At 39.6% G+C, this 15,564-nt stretch overlaps 1 protein-coding gene across 1 annotated transcript in view; it reads right to left on the bottom strand.

Annotated features, from left to right (window-relative positions):
- The window catches only part of LOC145942518 (uncharacterized), a 53,007-nt gene extending 38,327 nt beyond the window's left edge, over positions 1-14,680 (bottom strand). Inside the window, exon 1 of the mRNA XM_083049332.1 lies at positions 13,633-14,680. The gene's annotated coding sequence lies outside the window, so the exon portion shown is untranslated. The remainder of the gene's footprint in view (positions 1-13,632) is intronic.
- Between the last annotated feature and the right edge of the window lie 884 nt (positions 14,681-15,564).

The following is a 15,564-nucleotide window of genomic DNA, read 5'->3' on the forward strand; positions in this document are numbered from 1 at the left end:
GTTACAGTTAATGAATATAATAATTTGAGAAACATAACATTAACTATATTTAGTTTAATTTCCAAATACCTTTGAGCCTTTGCGATTCGCTATCTTCTTCGTTTCTTAGTGTTGTCTAAGCTATTAGAAGCCTTACTTCCAATTGTCTATTTTGTGTATATCATGTATTTTAATGCCAATTATATAAGGGAGTAACGTATTTTACCTCAGCATAATACGTTCTTAAAGATCTCAAAGGCAAAATTTCCATAGAAAAAAAAACATGATATATGTGCGCGTGTGTATCTAGTTAAAAATATTATATTTTAATATAAAAAAAAGTATTTTTATCTTTGTAGATGATTTTAATAGACAGCTGATCTGATAATAACATAAAATATCTTAGCGATTAATTATTAAAGCGGTTTATTTTCAAGCTGAACGATGCTTTTAGTTATTCAAATAAGCCAAGACAAGCGGATTTTGTAGTATGATAGATTCGCATTGATACATCATGTAGCATCCTGGCTTTCATCGTGAACGAAGGAAGCATCGCGCAATGTAGTTTTGACTCTTTATTTAGTTAGGTAAAGCAAAACACTATAACACGCGCGCGGAGTACATATGTTCTCGCATAATCTACGGTCTACGGGGTAATCGATCATGGAAATCCCGTAAAAACTCTCAAGACGTGTCTACCCCATCGGTCTTGAAGTGTCAAACGAGAATTAATAGCCGCGTCCCAGTAATATACATTGTATACTAACCCGCTAGTGCACGATGAATAAAGATGAGCAGCAAATCGTTTTATCGGACACGTAGAAACAAAAGAAAGAGAGAAAGATAGGAAAAAATGAGAAAAACAAAGAGGAGAGGAGAAGAAGGGAGAGAGAGATGGAACTAAAAGAAAAAAAAGAGATATAAGAAAATACAAGAATCTCGATGAACGGAAAAGAAATTAATAATAATCGAACGCTGTAACTAGAGAGCTTTTTGAGATCCTAATACTACCGAGAGCTTCTGTGACGATGAATGCGCAACTCAGCGATGAACAGGAAATAAACGCTTTGGCGAAGTAAGATCGGATAAAAAGATTAATGAGAGAAAACCGTTCCTGGGATTGCGATTTTATTAAGGAGACTCAAAGCGGATTTTCCGATGCTGGCTTGATTTACCCACTTCCGTGAATATCGACAAGGAATACGCGCGAGTATCTGCTAACCGTGTACTCGAGTTTGTATTATTTTGCTGAAAGAGCTGTGTTTCGAGCTGCTAATGATTTCGTACAAAGAAATTGCGAGCCGAGAACTTTACGGTCTGCGTGCGATGTAAGACGTTAAGGATTCCCGATACTCATCGGCCATTTTGAATTAAAGAGGCAAAAGGTAGTAAAGAAGTATATTTGCTCGTAACTTGCATTTGCAATAAATGTCTTGAACTTATCATTTAACTCTTTTGAATGTGCATACAAATTAATAATTAAATCATAGATCATAAAAATTATTTATAAAATACGAGTCACTTTGGAAAGGTACGTGATTCTAAAGATATCTTTCAAAATATTGCATTTTATTATTATTTCACTTCGTTACTGTGTGTGTGTGTGTGTTCAGAAAAAATAAAATATAAATGTTTATCTACATGAAAGAGAATATCACGTAAAATCCATGAAACTGATATTTCTGACATTTTTGGAATAAAATCCCTTTTAAAATGGATAATTTAATTGTTCATGTTACTCTTTTTCGCCCTTGCAAGAAGTAAAAGAGAAATACTCTTACATATTTATAAGGTAAAAGAGAGTGGATACTAACTCTGAATAATTCGTTAAGCGAGAAGAGCTCTGGTATCCTGTGATATATACATATCTCATACGGTTTCTTTTACAAAATCGCAGATCTATAGCGTGATACACGCTCACGGTTAGCTCATATCGTTCATCCTGTCTCGCAACGTGAAAAAAAGGAAAGAACAAGAAAGACGAGAGCATCTACATGCACATGAAGTGCAAGGAACGCGTCGCGCGCGCAAAAGCGGTCCTTCCAGCACCGGAAGATCCCCCGGTCTTTTAAATCCGGACGCGTCCCGGTACGCTCGGGATACAATATATCTTTGCGCCGATGCCCGGCGGTTCATTATACAAGGCCGACTCGCCGAAGTTAAAAAACCAAAACTTCGACGCGAGAGTCGGAGTTTTCACTCCGTAAAGATTTACGCCTCTCGTCTGTAATTTAATACGGGTTACTTTCTCGGGTTCCTTTCGAGGAGTCCCTCTCCTCGGCGCCTCTCCCGGTTTTCCCGGGAAACGTGAGTGGACTTTGTATCTCGGTTTACCGAGCGTATCGGGAGCCGAGAAACGGCAGGAAAGTGGCGCAAAAAAAAAAAAAAAAAAAAGGAAAAAATAGATGAAGAAAAAAAAAAAGAACGAGAGAGAAACAGAGAGAGAGAGAGAGAGAGAGAGAGAGAGAGGAAAGAGGCGAGGATCAGGGAAAATATGGATATTTCAGTATCGTTATTCATCGTGCTCGAATATCTAATTACAATGACAGGGAAAGGGTCTGCCCGGATGTCTGTGCTCGCCTGTGCGAAAAATTCGCAGGACGAGGAGGACCGTCGATGGTGATGGTACGGCTTCCTGTACTACCCTCTATTCCCTTCCTCCGCGAAGATCGAGCGGCGCAATGATTTATCACCGTCTCTCGCGCGCGTGCAAAATTATTCTTTTTCCGAAACGTGGACCGACGATACTTTTACATCCCCATCGATCTCCAACTGTCGAACTGGCATTAGTTGTCGCTAAAGTAGCTGCCGGTGTCTTTGAGAAGGAGGAAGAGGAAGGAGGTGAAGGAAAAGCGAGGATTGCAGAGACGAGCAGGTCTGAATCTAATTCAAACAGAGCGTCTTGCGAAGATAAGTTAGGCTGCTTGAGCGCTATTTATGTACTTGCAATGTATAAAGGGTGATCATATTTCCTGGCTCCAAAATTCGGGACAAGTTGAAGATTTGGTTGAGTTTGTGCATTGTTAAAAGACGGCTCTGTGTGCTGAGCAAACTCTCACAAAAATAAGTTTAAAAAAAAGTTTAAAATTTTTTCATACTTATGTATTATGAATAATGATAATAAATATTAGTCAATATCTTAGCGATAAAAAATAATAATTAAGTAATAATATAGTTAAAGTAATAATACATTTACCGTGAATGTGTAGATTGTGCGAAAATAATGTTTTTGAATAAAATAAAAGAGTATAATTAAATAAACATGCACAATAAACAAAGTTAACTCATAAATTATAAATATATATTTTATATTTTCTTTATAATTTATGAATTAACTTTGTTTTATTGTACATTTATTTGTGTAACTTTTTAATAACCCCTTTATTTGTATTTTATTCAAAAGCATTATTTTTAATCTGTACATTCGCAGTAAATGTATAATTACTTATAATTATTGTTTTGTATTACTAATATATTGATCAATATTTATTATCATTATTCACTAAAAACGAGAAGGCAAAATGGAATCATGTTATCCCTTTTTTGTATCGGGTCGGAAAAGCTACTGCGCGAAGCGCATTATCGCTAACGTATATTTAAAATCTGCTCTGACTGACTGATCGTCGATAGACTGACGTCCTATCTGCGGCATTATGGTAATTGGTGATTCAAATTCCGCACGAAATTCTACGAAGACTTCGTTATCGCGATAAAACCGCGAGAGCGCAAGAGAGCGTACAAAAATTCATGGATTATTCCAAATAATTCAACCGTAGAAAAATTCAGTGTTCCGTGACAGCGAAATCTCGTTTCTCTTTTCCTCCCTCCCGCCCTCCCTTTCACTCTCTTTCTCTGGGCAAAAATCTGGAAAACTTCGACGACAATTATTTATCAAAACGATGAATTATTTTTCACCGCGTTTCCAGACTCTGTCAATCATTCCATCATTGGGATCTCCGCGCGTATGTATGGTTGTATATATTTTATTTATATTTTACCCGTAACCCAATTGTCTTTCAACGTCAATCGCGATTCGGTCAATTGTTCTCGACGAATCGCTCGTGCAAATGCAAGCGCGGTACCAACGCCGTCTGTAACAATGACGCGTAATAACCGTGGCGTTTTTTTAATTAGCATCACGGAGCAACGCGGTTTATCTCGCTGGCCGCTTACCCAAAACACACGAGAGCGCTCCGCTAAAATTACGTCGACCTCGTTTTCGCGCGGACACCGGCGCACCAGTAAAATTGAGATCGCATCCTCTTCCTCTTATGCGTTTTTCCCTATTTTTAGATAAATCTGATTTGCATAATAGTACCTCACGAAGGACGAGCGCGCGACGCGTTCTCGCCTAGGGCGTGTGAATAGCTCAAGAGAGCGACCGCGGACGAATTGCTGTCGTTTACAATAGACGCGAAAAAGTCGTAAAAATCGCCGCTACGAAATTTGTAAAAAAATGTTGAGTAATGTGCGGACGACACCTGCGTTGCGTTAAGATTCGAAATTTGTGTTCGAAATCTCTATAGAGTTAAGAGAATTGATGTCTCTTTTTGATGTACTTGCGCCAGTAATTTTACAAAAATTGCCAAATAAGACTCTTTTATTTAAAAAATGATAATAATGTAGACATATCTGAAAATATATCCTAATATCTATATTTCTTTATTTTTGCTCCAATTTCCTGAGAAAATAACTTGATAGCGATAAATGATATGGTTTTGAAGTATTAATAACATGCTACATTGTTTTACAATAATATAATTAATTATATTAGAAATTTAATTACTAGATTACTAATGTAAGAATACTATGTAACATTATTTCATTAATTTATCATATTATTAAATTATGTTTATTTATCCATAAAAAATAAAAATTAAAAGGAAGAGAAATTCTTGATAATTTATAAACTTATCTTACTGATAACAGTAACAATTACGACAGGTAACTTTACGTTCATCGACGAACTAGAACGCGACATTATCACGAATATCGGATCGCGGGACGAAGATATATATACGAATGCGAAATACAACGCCGGTGTGCAACCCGAGTGCAGCGTCCAAGTTGCTGGTGTGCATGTACATCATAGATAGCTCGTTCGCGGGCGAACGACGTGCAAAACGGTCTCAATCGCCTTATCTGCCCGAGATGATTCGATTCGAGTCAGGCTGTCAGCCCTGACAATCGTACCCGTTCGAGCGGTCGATTACGCGCGCGTCGTAATAGACTGCCATTCGCCTACGAGAATCCGTTGTGTAGCGGACAGGTTTGACGAGACTACGCGGATGTAGGCGAGAAGGTTCTACATACCGGTGGTCCTCGTGGGTATGCTTTACTTCGATCCCGGATTTGCAAGGCCGAAACACGTGTACAAATGTGTATCCGCTCGTTTACGCGAGCACAAGGCTTTATCGCCCTACAAATCCTTAGATAAGAACGGAAGATTGACGTAAAAAAAAATAAATATCATGTTTTTAAAATTATTTTTAAGAGAAAATATATATATATATATATATGTATATACATATATATGTGATAAGAATTGTAAAAAGTATATATCATTGAATTTATTTAAGATTTGCAAACGAATGCGAAGGATATATCTTTTACGTGCGATACCAAAGAGAGGTGTAGCAAATTGCTAATTAATCGTTTATCATTGTGTCAATTTGTATATGTTAATTTCAAAAAATTCCTCTCTCTCTCATCTCATCTATAATATATGCGGTCATGTTGAAAAAGCTAAATCAAAGTGACGACGTAGACGTAAACATTGATTAACAATTGGGCGATGACAGCTATTAGCGATAGTATTGTAAAGTTCTCTTTAATCTAAATTTATTCACTAAATATTTTCCTTCCGCGATTAAAGATCACGCGATACTCTAATGAACGACTTAAGATGATTTATTATTCGGCTCGCGCGATGCGACATATATTTTGCTCCTTTTCTCTTGGCCGTGTCGCTGCATCCGCACGTAAAATGTAAATCCCAAAGAAACTAATCAAATCGTTACGCTTTACGACTCACCGATCGTAAAGAAACGTCGTTCCGCCATTCTCGCTTTGACCCTTTAACTGAGTACTTCTTCAATGTTTAAAAGCAAATCTTTTCAAGATTCGATCATGCGGCCTCTCTTGTTCCATTTATAAAATCAACATAACGCGCAAATTTTTGTACATTCTCGCTTGTAAAATGCGACGAGCAAATCAAAAGGTAAAGACAAACTTCCTCTCTTTCTCTTTTCATCTATTTTAAAAGATAAAATATAAGAGCAAACATACAATATAACTGTTCTATATAATCTCCGCTCTTTTTTACATTCGTCAACCCTTTAAAACTCGTTGCTCATAAAAATAAATTACGTGTGTTTTTCGAGGAACTTATTCATTTAGGAAGCAATTTACTCATTTACCGCCATTCAATAAAATAATTCTTTCTCTATTGTGCTCGTTTGGGATCATAGTGTGTAGAAATCAAATTATCACATACGTTATTTTTCTTTGTATCAAATCGATAGAGGAACTTAGCTATTATTACACGTGTTTTTTTTTACGAAACATCATCAAATACAAATTTCATAGATTACGTCAAAAAAAGCTGTCAATTTTTCGAAACGAGTTCAATAAAATAGAAAAAAATTAAACTAGATTTATTCTTATAATAAAAACAACAATATAAATAAAATACAATATAAAAATAAAAGATCTCTTTTCTTAATTAAAAATCTTTGAGGATAAGTTTTGGTCGGCGGAGTTTCCTCATTAAAGTCGCTTAAATATTGTATTCCCAAAATCCGGCCGGCTTCTCCTGAGGCACTCTGTATAAGGGCGAAAAATGGCTGTCAAGGGTGCAGTGAAGACGCTTAAACGTCGTGCTTGGCAAACTCTTCCACGTAAGAAGTTACAGTACTTAACTTTTTTGAGTTACCTTCGTAATGGAAGCGTACACGGTATTTGTAATTACTTGCAGGAATGTGTATACGCGATCGCGTGCAATATAAGTGGTATTACCATGTTGTTTAGTCAGGCGTTACACACGCGAAAGAGGATACAAAGCCATACCGGCGACCCGGGGGCGTCTAGTTCCCCATCGGCGACGCGTTTAAAAACTTTATCGGCCTGTCGGTTTCACCTACGATTCGCATTAATTTGCACTGATTTGCATTACGGCTTTGCTCGCAGCTTTCGACAAACCGAAATTTGCATTAGCCCGTTAGCCAAAGCGACGAATAGTGTCGGCCCGCGCGTTTCCGTATAATTGGCCGGATTGCCCTTTAGAAATAGCACGAGATTTGCGTAACTTCGCGACGCGAAATCGATTTGATAAATTCCCTCTCCTCTCTCCTCTTCACTCCTCTCATCTCTCTCTCTTTCTCTTTCCATGCAGAGGCTTATACTCTCGAATTACCGTTAAACCGACTGCCTGCGGATTTGAAAAACAGAGCTTGGAAACGACGATGATGACGATGCGACGTCGCCCAGAACGCAGCAAAACGAGCGTAAACCTGTCGCCCGGAGAAATCTCGCGCGATTTACGTTATGTCGCCTCGAAACGAGCCGCTCTAGCGAAACGTGACATCGGGATTAATTCTCAATCTTTTCCTCGGAAGCTGTGCCGTATACGGAAATAATCAGCGTCGAGTGCTTCCATATGTGAAACGTTTTGCAAATGGAAATTACGCGCAACGTGCCGCGAGGCACATTAAGAATATAAGAAGAATAGTTTGCAGCCATTTTTCGTATTTATATTCAATGTTTTAATTTGCTTTTTTTCTTATCATTATATTCAAAATATTATATAATTTGGAAATTTATAGATAATATTGCATGTGTATATGCGGCCATTGAAGAAGATATAAATTTAAAAAAAGGTAGAGCTTGAAAACGGTTATTTAAATTGTCGGCGGATAGAACGAAACATATTTCTTTGAAACGTGTTTAATGGATATTTTCGTGTGTGTATGTGGTTAACTGAACGTTACTTTAGACGTGCGCTGTTGTTACGCGATCACATATTCTCTTTCTTTTTTACAAATAGATAAATTCGATCTTTTTAGGAAAAACACGCAAATAAACCGCGCGCCGACGCACGACTATTCGCGAATTGGCATGGAAAAAAAGGTGCTGAAACAATACGATAAACGTCATCGGTTTTGTTCGCCTCGCGTCTTCTGATCCGTATTAATTTACATTACAAATGTGCCGTTGGATTCCGACGAATCAAAATTTGCATTATTCTCGTCGCGCGCCGGTGTGAGTTAATGGATATAGAGTGGGCATTCGATTCTGCAAGTTGCACGACTACTATTCAGCTGTGGAGTCTGTTCCTTGATTGGGCAGCGCTTGAAATGGGACAAATCGATTTAAGTTCCGCTTTCTAAATACTAGCACATATTGTGATATCAATGAGCAGAAATCACAAATTCCGCGCAAAAATTATTTAGTGACCTAATGAGTATAATTAATAAAAAGTAGCTGTGCAGCTAAATAAATAAATGACTTTAAATATTCATCTATAAAGAATCATTATACACACACACGCTTAGTTTTTTTACTTTTTAAATAGTCTATATAAGTTTATATATCAATGTTTCATTGTCAACATATTTCATTATATGTTACGTACATAATATATATTAAAGTACGATTATATATAATTTTTTTAAAAATTATATATATTATTCTTATTTTTATTATTATTTTTTCTATAATATTGTTGCATATCTTTTCTACATGCGTGTCAATTATGATATTATTAATTACATTATGTAAATTTAAAAGATTTTTTTTTAATAAGATTATTTCGTATACAGCGTTAATACGGCTTCATTAATGCTTTGTGTTATAGGCTAACTATCGCCTGATGGTGCCATCCCTAAGATCGACGAACATTAAACCGGCCCCCTATATGTTACGTTGTACACTAACTAGTTACTTCCAGGTCGAAGTTAACTATCAGACTAGCATAAGATCAGGAACTTGTAGCAACGCCGGTAACGTTCCTTCCGCTCGTCAGATTATTCGATTGTGCGCATATCGAGAGCGACGAGCCGTTCCCCATTAAGATGAATTCACGCGCGAGAACTTGCCAGGTTTAGCACACACCTGGATTTGTCATAAGTTATATCGGCATAATATATCATAACGTCCATAATATGTCAAATTAAACCGCGGCTTCTCCAAATTCATTATCTTTTAAAACAAATGGAAAATTTAATATACTGCATTTATGAACGCTTATGAATTCGTATTTCTGCTAACTGTTATACGAACTAAACCTCATAAATGAGACTGCGCTAGTTTCTGAAGTTTCATAATATATACGGCAGTGAAAATGAATTTTGATGTAACAGACTTCTAGTCCCGTAAAAAGAAAGAAATATTATATAATAATTTATTAACATTTCGGGTGAATGTTATTCAAAAATGCTCTTTTTGAAAGATATTTCGAAATTTTAAAATTGTAACAAAATATTTTGTATAAGAATTGGAATAGCTTTTGGTCAATAGTTCATCGTACTTGTTAATTGTCTTTCGTTTTTTGGTAACAATAATACAAAAATTCGTGTAAACAATTGTCTCAGTTGCAGAACGAAATAATTACGGTTCGGGGCACGATAATACTTTCACAAACGCGATTTATATCAATATATAAAAAATAACGATCATACATGTTATTAAACATTATATTTATATATTACGTAAATATGTTAACAAATTAAAAGGTCTCTAATTAATTTCATAAATGGAGAAATGTTTTATCATGTATGATTACTTTGTTAGCCGTCATAATTTTAATAAAAATATGTCGATGTACATTTAATACATTTTTAATTCACATATTTCACAAAATATTCGTCCATCTAGAAAGTCCAATACGCGCTTTGGATATGGAAAGCCGCAGCTCGAAGCATTTCGGAAGCAGACGATCGATCTCGCGTCACTGTTACTAGAATCGCTCGTTTCCTTGTACATCCTGTTCCCGAAAGACGCATCCCGCGAATACCTCGTTCTTATGCACGGTGCACGATACGAGATACATTCTTCCTGATCCGATATGTTGATCCCGAGAAAAACGAAGACAATCGAAACGAATCGTAGGATTATATTGCCGCAGTTGTATATGTAAAGTTACATTAGGAAAATTATTTATAATTTATGATTTGTAATCCTGTTTTCACATAGAAGATGATTAACAGAGAAATCCACTATCAGATAAAAGTAATAATCGTAAAGTTTTTCCACCTTCGTGCGTTTTACACATATTTGTGCGAACTTTCGACATCCTATAATGTAATTTCTAGCAATACTACAAATTGGAAATTTTAACAAGAGGCAAAGTTTCAGGCAAAGATATTTAAAGTTACTTAGAAGATTTTAAAGTTAGCTTTTTAGCGGCGATGATCGACGATGCGCGTGATTGTTCGGATGAAGTGAAATCGGAAACGTGAGCGCCGATCTCGCTCTACCCCGGATCGACCGAAAAGCGTATTAAACGCCACTTTCCAGGAGTGCTTACTAACGACCACACATATTTGTCGGATTCGTAGTTTGATGAATGGAAACTGTGCTCTCTATCTAAACCAGAGTTAAATGCGCACGTTGAACACTCCGGAGCAACCGAGCCGCGCACGTTGCGTTTATTATCGCGATTGAGAGTAAAGTTCGCGAAGACGGTCTCTAGTGAATTACGTTTCAAACTAATATTGTGTACGTGCGTATAGAGATAACTCGATTATTTTTATTCCAATCCTTACTAAAAATAAAGTTGACCAACCCGATTTCCGAAAGAATAATTAAGTCGAGCGTGCCGTATTAATAATTAATTGCGACATAATTAGATGCCTATCTGTTTCCGATAATAAATGCGAATTAATAGATGTAATAGATGAAGCCAATAATAGAATACGATACAATATTAATTTCATGATAATGAATTGCGAATGCAATATCACGCACGGGCTGATCTAATTGGATTATGTATTTAGCAAAAGTAAGCACGCGTGATGGAAGTTAAGCACTGCGTTTCGCTCGAGGCAAAAACGGACTATTATGAGCACGTAACTTAGGTAGTAACCTCGTGTATGCGGCATACAAAGTGAGCAGTATTAATCTTTTTCGAATTACATTCATACCATACAACTATAATTGCAATATAATAATAGGCTGAATATTTTGTCGGTCACATAAGATCAAATTTTAGAATTGATTTCGCAGAGAGAGAATGGTTGATAATAACATATAGTTATAATTAAAAAATCTAACTTATTTTTATTTGATATCTTTCTGGTAAAATTAGATATAATATCGGATTAAGAGTGGAAAAGAGAACATTCTGTTTCCAAAAAAAGAAAATATATGTCTTAAAAAAACTTCCAAGTAAATTCGTACGTCTCTTCTTTAGCTTAGCAGAAACTGACAGAGAATTGACAGGCCACGTTAAGAAAGATATATCCGAGAACAAATTCTACCCGAATATACGCACCAATCAATGTTGGTTTACTGCCAACGCCACACGTTCCTGATCACGATTACAACAGAGATGCAAAATGATAAAAATGTATTATTTCTCACTACATGTATTTCATAAAGATGTCTCTTAAATGTCTATGAAAATTGCATTTAGTAAAAAAAAAACGCACAAGTTATAATAGCGCTTTTAATATAATCTTTCGATTTATGATCATTAGATTTTATGAAATGCATTTAAATGTTAAAAATAATTATCATTGCGAGTAATATATGTAAATCGGCATTTAATATAAACAAAATAAAAATATTATAATTTATATTTCATAATTTGTAATTTTGTATATGATCATTTAATAGACTGGTCAAGTAATTAAGAGGAAACTTAAATATTTGAAAAACTTTCTTTTGCACACAAATGGCATATAGATTGTGTACTTTAAAAACGCGCTTTAGCACTTCTGCAACGTTTACTGTGTTACGAACTATAAAAAGTTGGATTTCTAACCATTAAATTAACAGTGTTTGTATGTCGACACTAATTAGATGATTCTTGTATAAAACAAAATAAATTTATAAATCTTTTGAAAATATACATATAGCATAAGACTGAAATGTGGCTGGTACATTTCATAGGAATTTTTAACAATCGAAAGCTCTTTTGACTCTACATATATTTACAAAGACTTGTTTATATTATTTTCAATAATTGGACAAGTCCTGCAAATATTTGATAAGCAAGCGCAGAATAATAATAATAAAAAGCAATTTTTGTGTCTTATAATGCTGTTTTGTATTGAACGTAAATCAGGCGCTCTTTTGTTTAGATAAGTTGAGAAGACTTTAAGGTTTTACTACTTGATCAGACATTGCGGTCAGATTCTCCTCAAGATTCTGTTACACGCGTTATCACCTGGTACGTGTACTGATTAATACAAAACACATTGCCGAAAGTTTTCGCTTTCAGACAAGTTACTAACACAATACCGATATCGAAGTTTCCCTTACGTGGGCGATGCCCGACAAATCTCCCCGGATTCCTTCAATCTTTCGCGACGAGATGCGCGTTTTCCCCCCGCGGCGAGAGGATCCAGAGAAGGAGACCGTCTTTCGTAATCCGAGTCGGCCACCCCGCCTCGAACCGAGCCGAGCTCTCGAGGAAAGCTCAGGGCGATTACATCGAATTCTTTTCCCCGGAGTAGACCACCCGCTCGCCCTATCGGTCGCTCTATCTCGTCACACACTTTTCTCCCTCTGTCGTCGTCCAACTCACCCTCGTTTCCTCCCGATCCCAGCTACCCCCCTGATCCTTCGACACACGCAGCCCCTGTTCGAGTGTTTACTCGCGTGCTCGAGTTCTGTCAGTATCACACGCCGTCCGCCAAACAAATCGATCCCTCCTCACCCAGTTCGCGTGAACGGGACTTTCGGATTGCGCGACATCACGGTTTGACCGATTTTTCTGTCGGCTCGGAAAAATCGCGAGCTGGACATCGAAGACGTCGCATCGAATGTCGCTGTAACTGCAAATTTTGCAGCGTGTGGACAAACGGGGAGAGTTTCGTATCATATTACAATAGCAATTCCGATCATATGGTAGCATGTATAGGGAGCGGCTCAATTTCATTATACTGGAGTTCTGTAAAGAATCGAATTTCGAATCATGTTTATAAATATATGCGTAGTAAACAAGCGATACAATCAGCCTAAAGATTTATTTATAGATTTTTCGAGTTCCACGTTTATTGAAAAATTCTCCCTCGACTTTTCTTTAGCAATATTTACAAGAGGAATCGAAGAATAATTTTATATTTCCGTTACGAGATGAAGATGTCCGGAAACGATATAAATGGATCTTCTAATAGGTCTTCAACCCTTCTACGGTGTAATTATATCAAAGCGTCTTTCTGAGCTTCTATCCCTAGCTACAACACGCTCCATTATCACGCGGAAATCCTGAATCCGTAATAGGATTTGAATTGATCGCACATCTATGATATGCAGACAATCCGCCGTTCTGTACTCAGCCCTGAGGGAGAACGCGGAAGGGCAAACAAAGGCGAGCACGCTCGCTCGCGCGCGGCCAGCTGCGCGCACCAGGGAGATGAAAACCGGGGGGTCGCGCTCGCGGGCGGTCGCTGCGCCTTTGACCGCCGTTGACCGCGTCGTGTTACTTACATGTCCAAGGATCGGCCACGTTGAACGCCTCACTTAGGTGTACCAAGAGGAGGGCTGGTCTCGACGACGAGGTGCACGCGTGTTCTGCCTGTGATAAGCGCGCACGCACGCACGTACGCAGGCACGCATTCACGCACGCAGTTTTCAGTCGTCGTCGTAGCAGTTTCTCTTTTTCTCCGCGAATCACTGCGCACACAATTTCCCGTCGTCACCGTCGTCGCTTCTCGCGTCGGACACTGTCATTGTCATCGTCATCATCATCGTCGTCGTCGTTGTCGTCGTCGTCGTCGTCGTCGTCGTCGTTGTCCACGTCGATCGCATGGACATTGTCGTCTTCTCGCGTGGCACTGATCCAGCAGCGCGGCTTTGTCACAACACGACTTCCCTCACCGATGACAAACGCGTAGCATGACGCGTGTATAAAGTATCTCTCGCACGATTAAACGACGAGCGGGCGAGCGAGCGTGATATCGCGAGTTCCGTGTCGCAAAAACCCGAGAAGCCCTTCTATACCCGGACGCTATTACCCGGACAAATATGGGTAATATTTTTTTTTACTTGACCGGCCGGCTAGCTACCGGACCGGAAAAGAACGAAGGGCGAGGGCAGGAGAGATCTGTTTGAGACGCTGCGAGCACGATTTTCGGGGTGAAAGGGATGCTACTATACGCTCGCGCACGACGACAGCGAGCTGTATATATTTCGTCGTACGAGGTCGTGCGCGACGAGCGACACGGGTCCTCGCAGACGTTGGCGAGCACTCTGCACGAGCTCTGTCGGCCAGGGATACACGAACGTACGTACGTACGAACGAACGAACGAACGAACGCAGCAGTAGTAGAACGGACCGAACGGGGCGGCCAAAACGCGTCGAGGGAAGGAGTAGGAGCGAATATAGGATGCGGCGGCGACGGCGGCGGCGGAGAAGGTGATGGCGGCGGTGAACGAGGGGATGACGCGGGGTAAAGAGTGGCGTAGGCGCTCGGGGAACGACGGGGGTTGATAGCGAAACGGGGGTGGCTCGGCAAGCCCGGTGGTCTCGCGCGCGCTCGCTCGCTCTGGCTCGTTCGGCTGCTGCCGTCGCCGCCGCGCCAGGCTGGCTCGTTTTCGCTCACCCCTGCTTGCGCAGCATCCGCGCCGCCGCAACCACTACCATCGTCACCATCCCCTATCCACCTACACTTCCACCTCCGCCGCCGTCGCTGCCGCCACCCGCCGCCGTTGTCGCGACCCGGCCAAACCCAGACCCGGCGCGGCGTAGAGGTACCGCGGGCTCGCGACTCCCGAGCTCCAGGCCGCCCCAGCTGCTCGTACCCCACCATTCGCGCGAACATCCCCTTCCGGATCCCAGTGCCGTACACCGATGTCACGGTACCATCGGCCGCCCCGAGGCTCTCGGACGAAGGCGCGAATCGACGAACTGATCCGGTAATGAGCGCGCGGGCCGCTGTTTCAAGGGTGGGACGATGCTCGCGTCACGGCTGTCGAGCGTGACGACGAAGAAGAATCGGAAATATGTGGATACGCGCTTAATTACGGCTATAGTCGAGCGACGGCCGGCTGTAATAGACCCGGCGTAATATTCCTCGCGGGCCCCCTTTTCGAGACGAAGAGCTCTGGACGTAGCCGCGCGCTGGTAGCCGAGGGTATTGACGAATCAAGGGGCGCCGGCTGAAGATCGAGACGCGCGCTCACTCTCGAGTCTTAGAACCTCGCACACCTTTCCGAATGCCTCTTAATCTCGAATACGATGATAAATGATGTGATCCCTAAAGGGAATCGGGTGTAGGTTAAGCTTAAGAGAAGCGTGTCTCGCTCACAGAAATCGAATACATTGATAAATTAAGGGTTGTAGATTAAGACATACGAGATCGTTACGCAATTCTTGCCATTTCCTTTTCGTGCTCATTAGTTTCAAATAAGAGAAGAAGA

The sequence above is a fragment of the Prenolepis imparis genome, unplaced genomic scaffold (genome assembly GCF_030444845.1).
Source record: "Prenolepis imparis isolate NDT839.2.m4 unplaced genomic scaffold, iyPreImpa1.0 SCAF_11, whole genome shotgun sequence".
Lineage (NCBI taxonomy): Eukaryota > Metazoa > Arthropoda > Insecta > Hymenoptera > Formicidae > Prenolepis > Prenolepis imparis.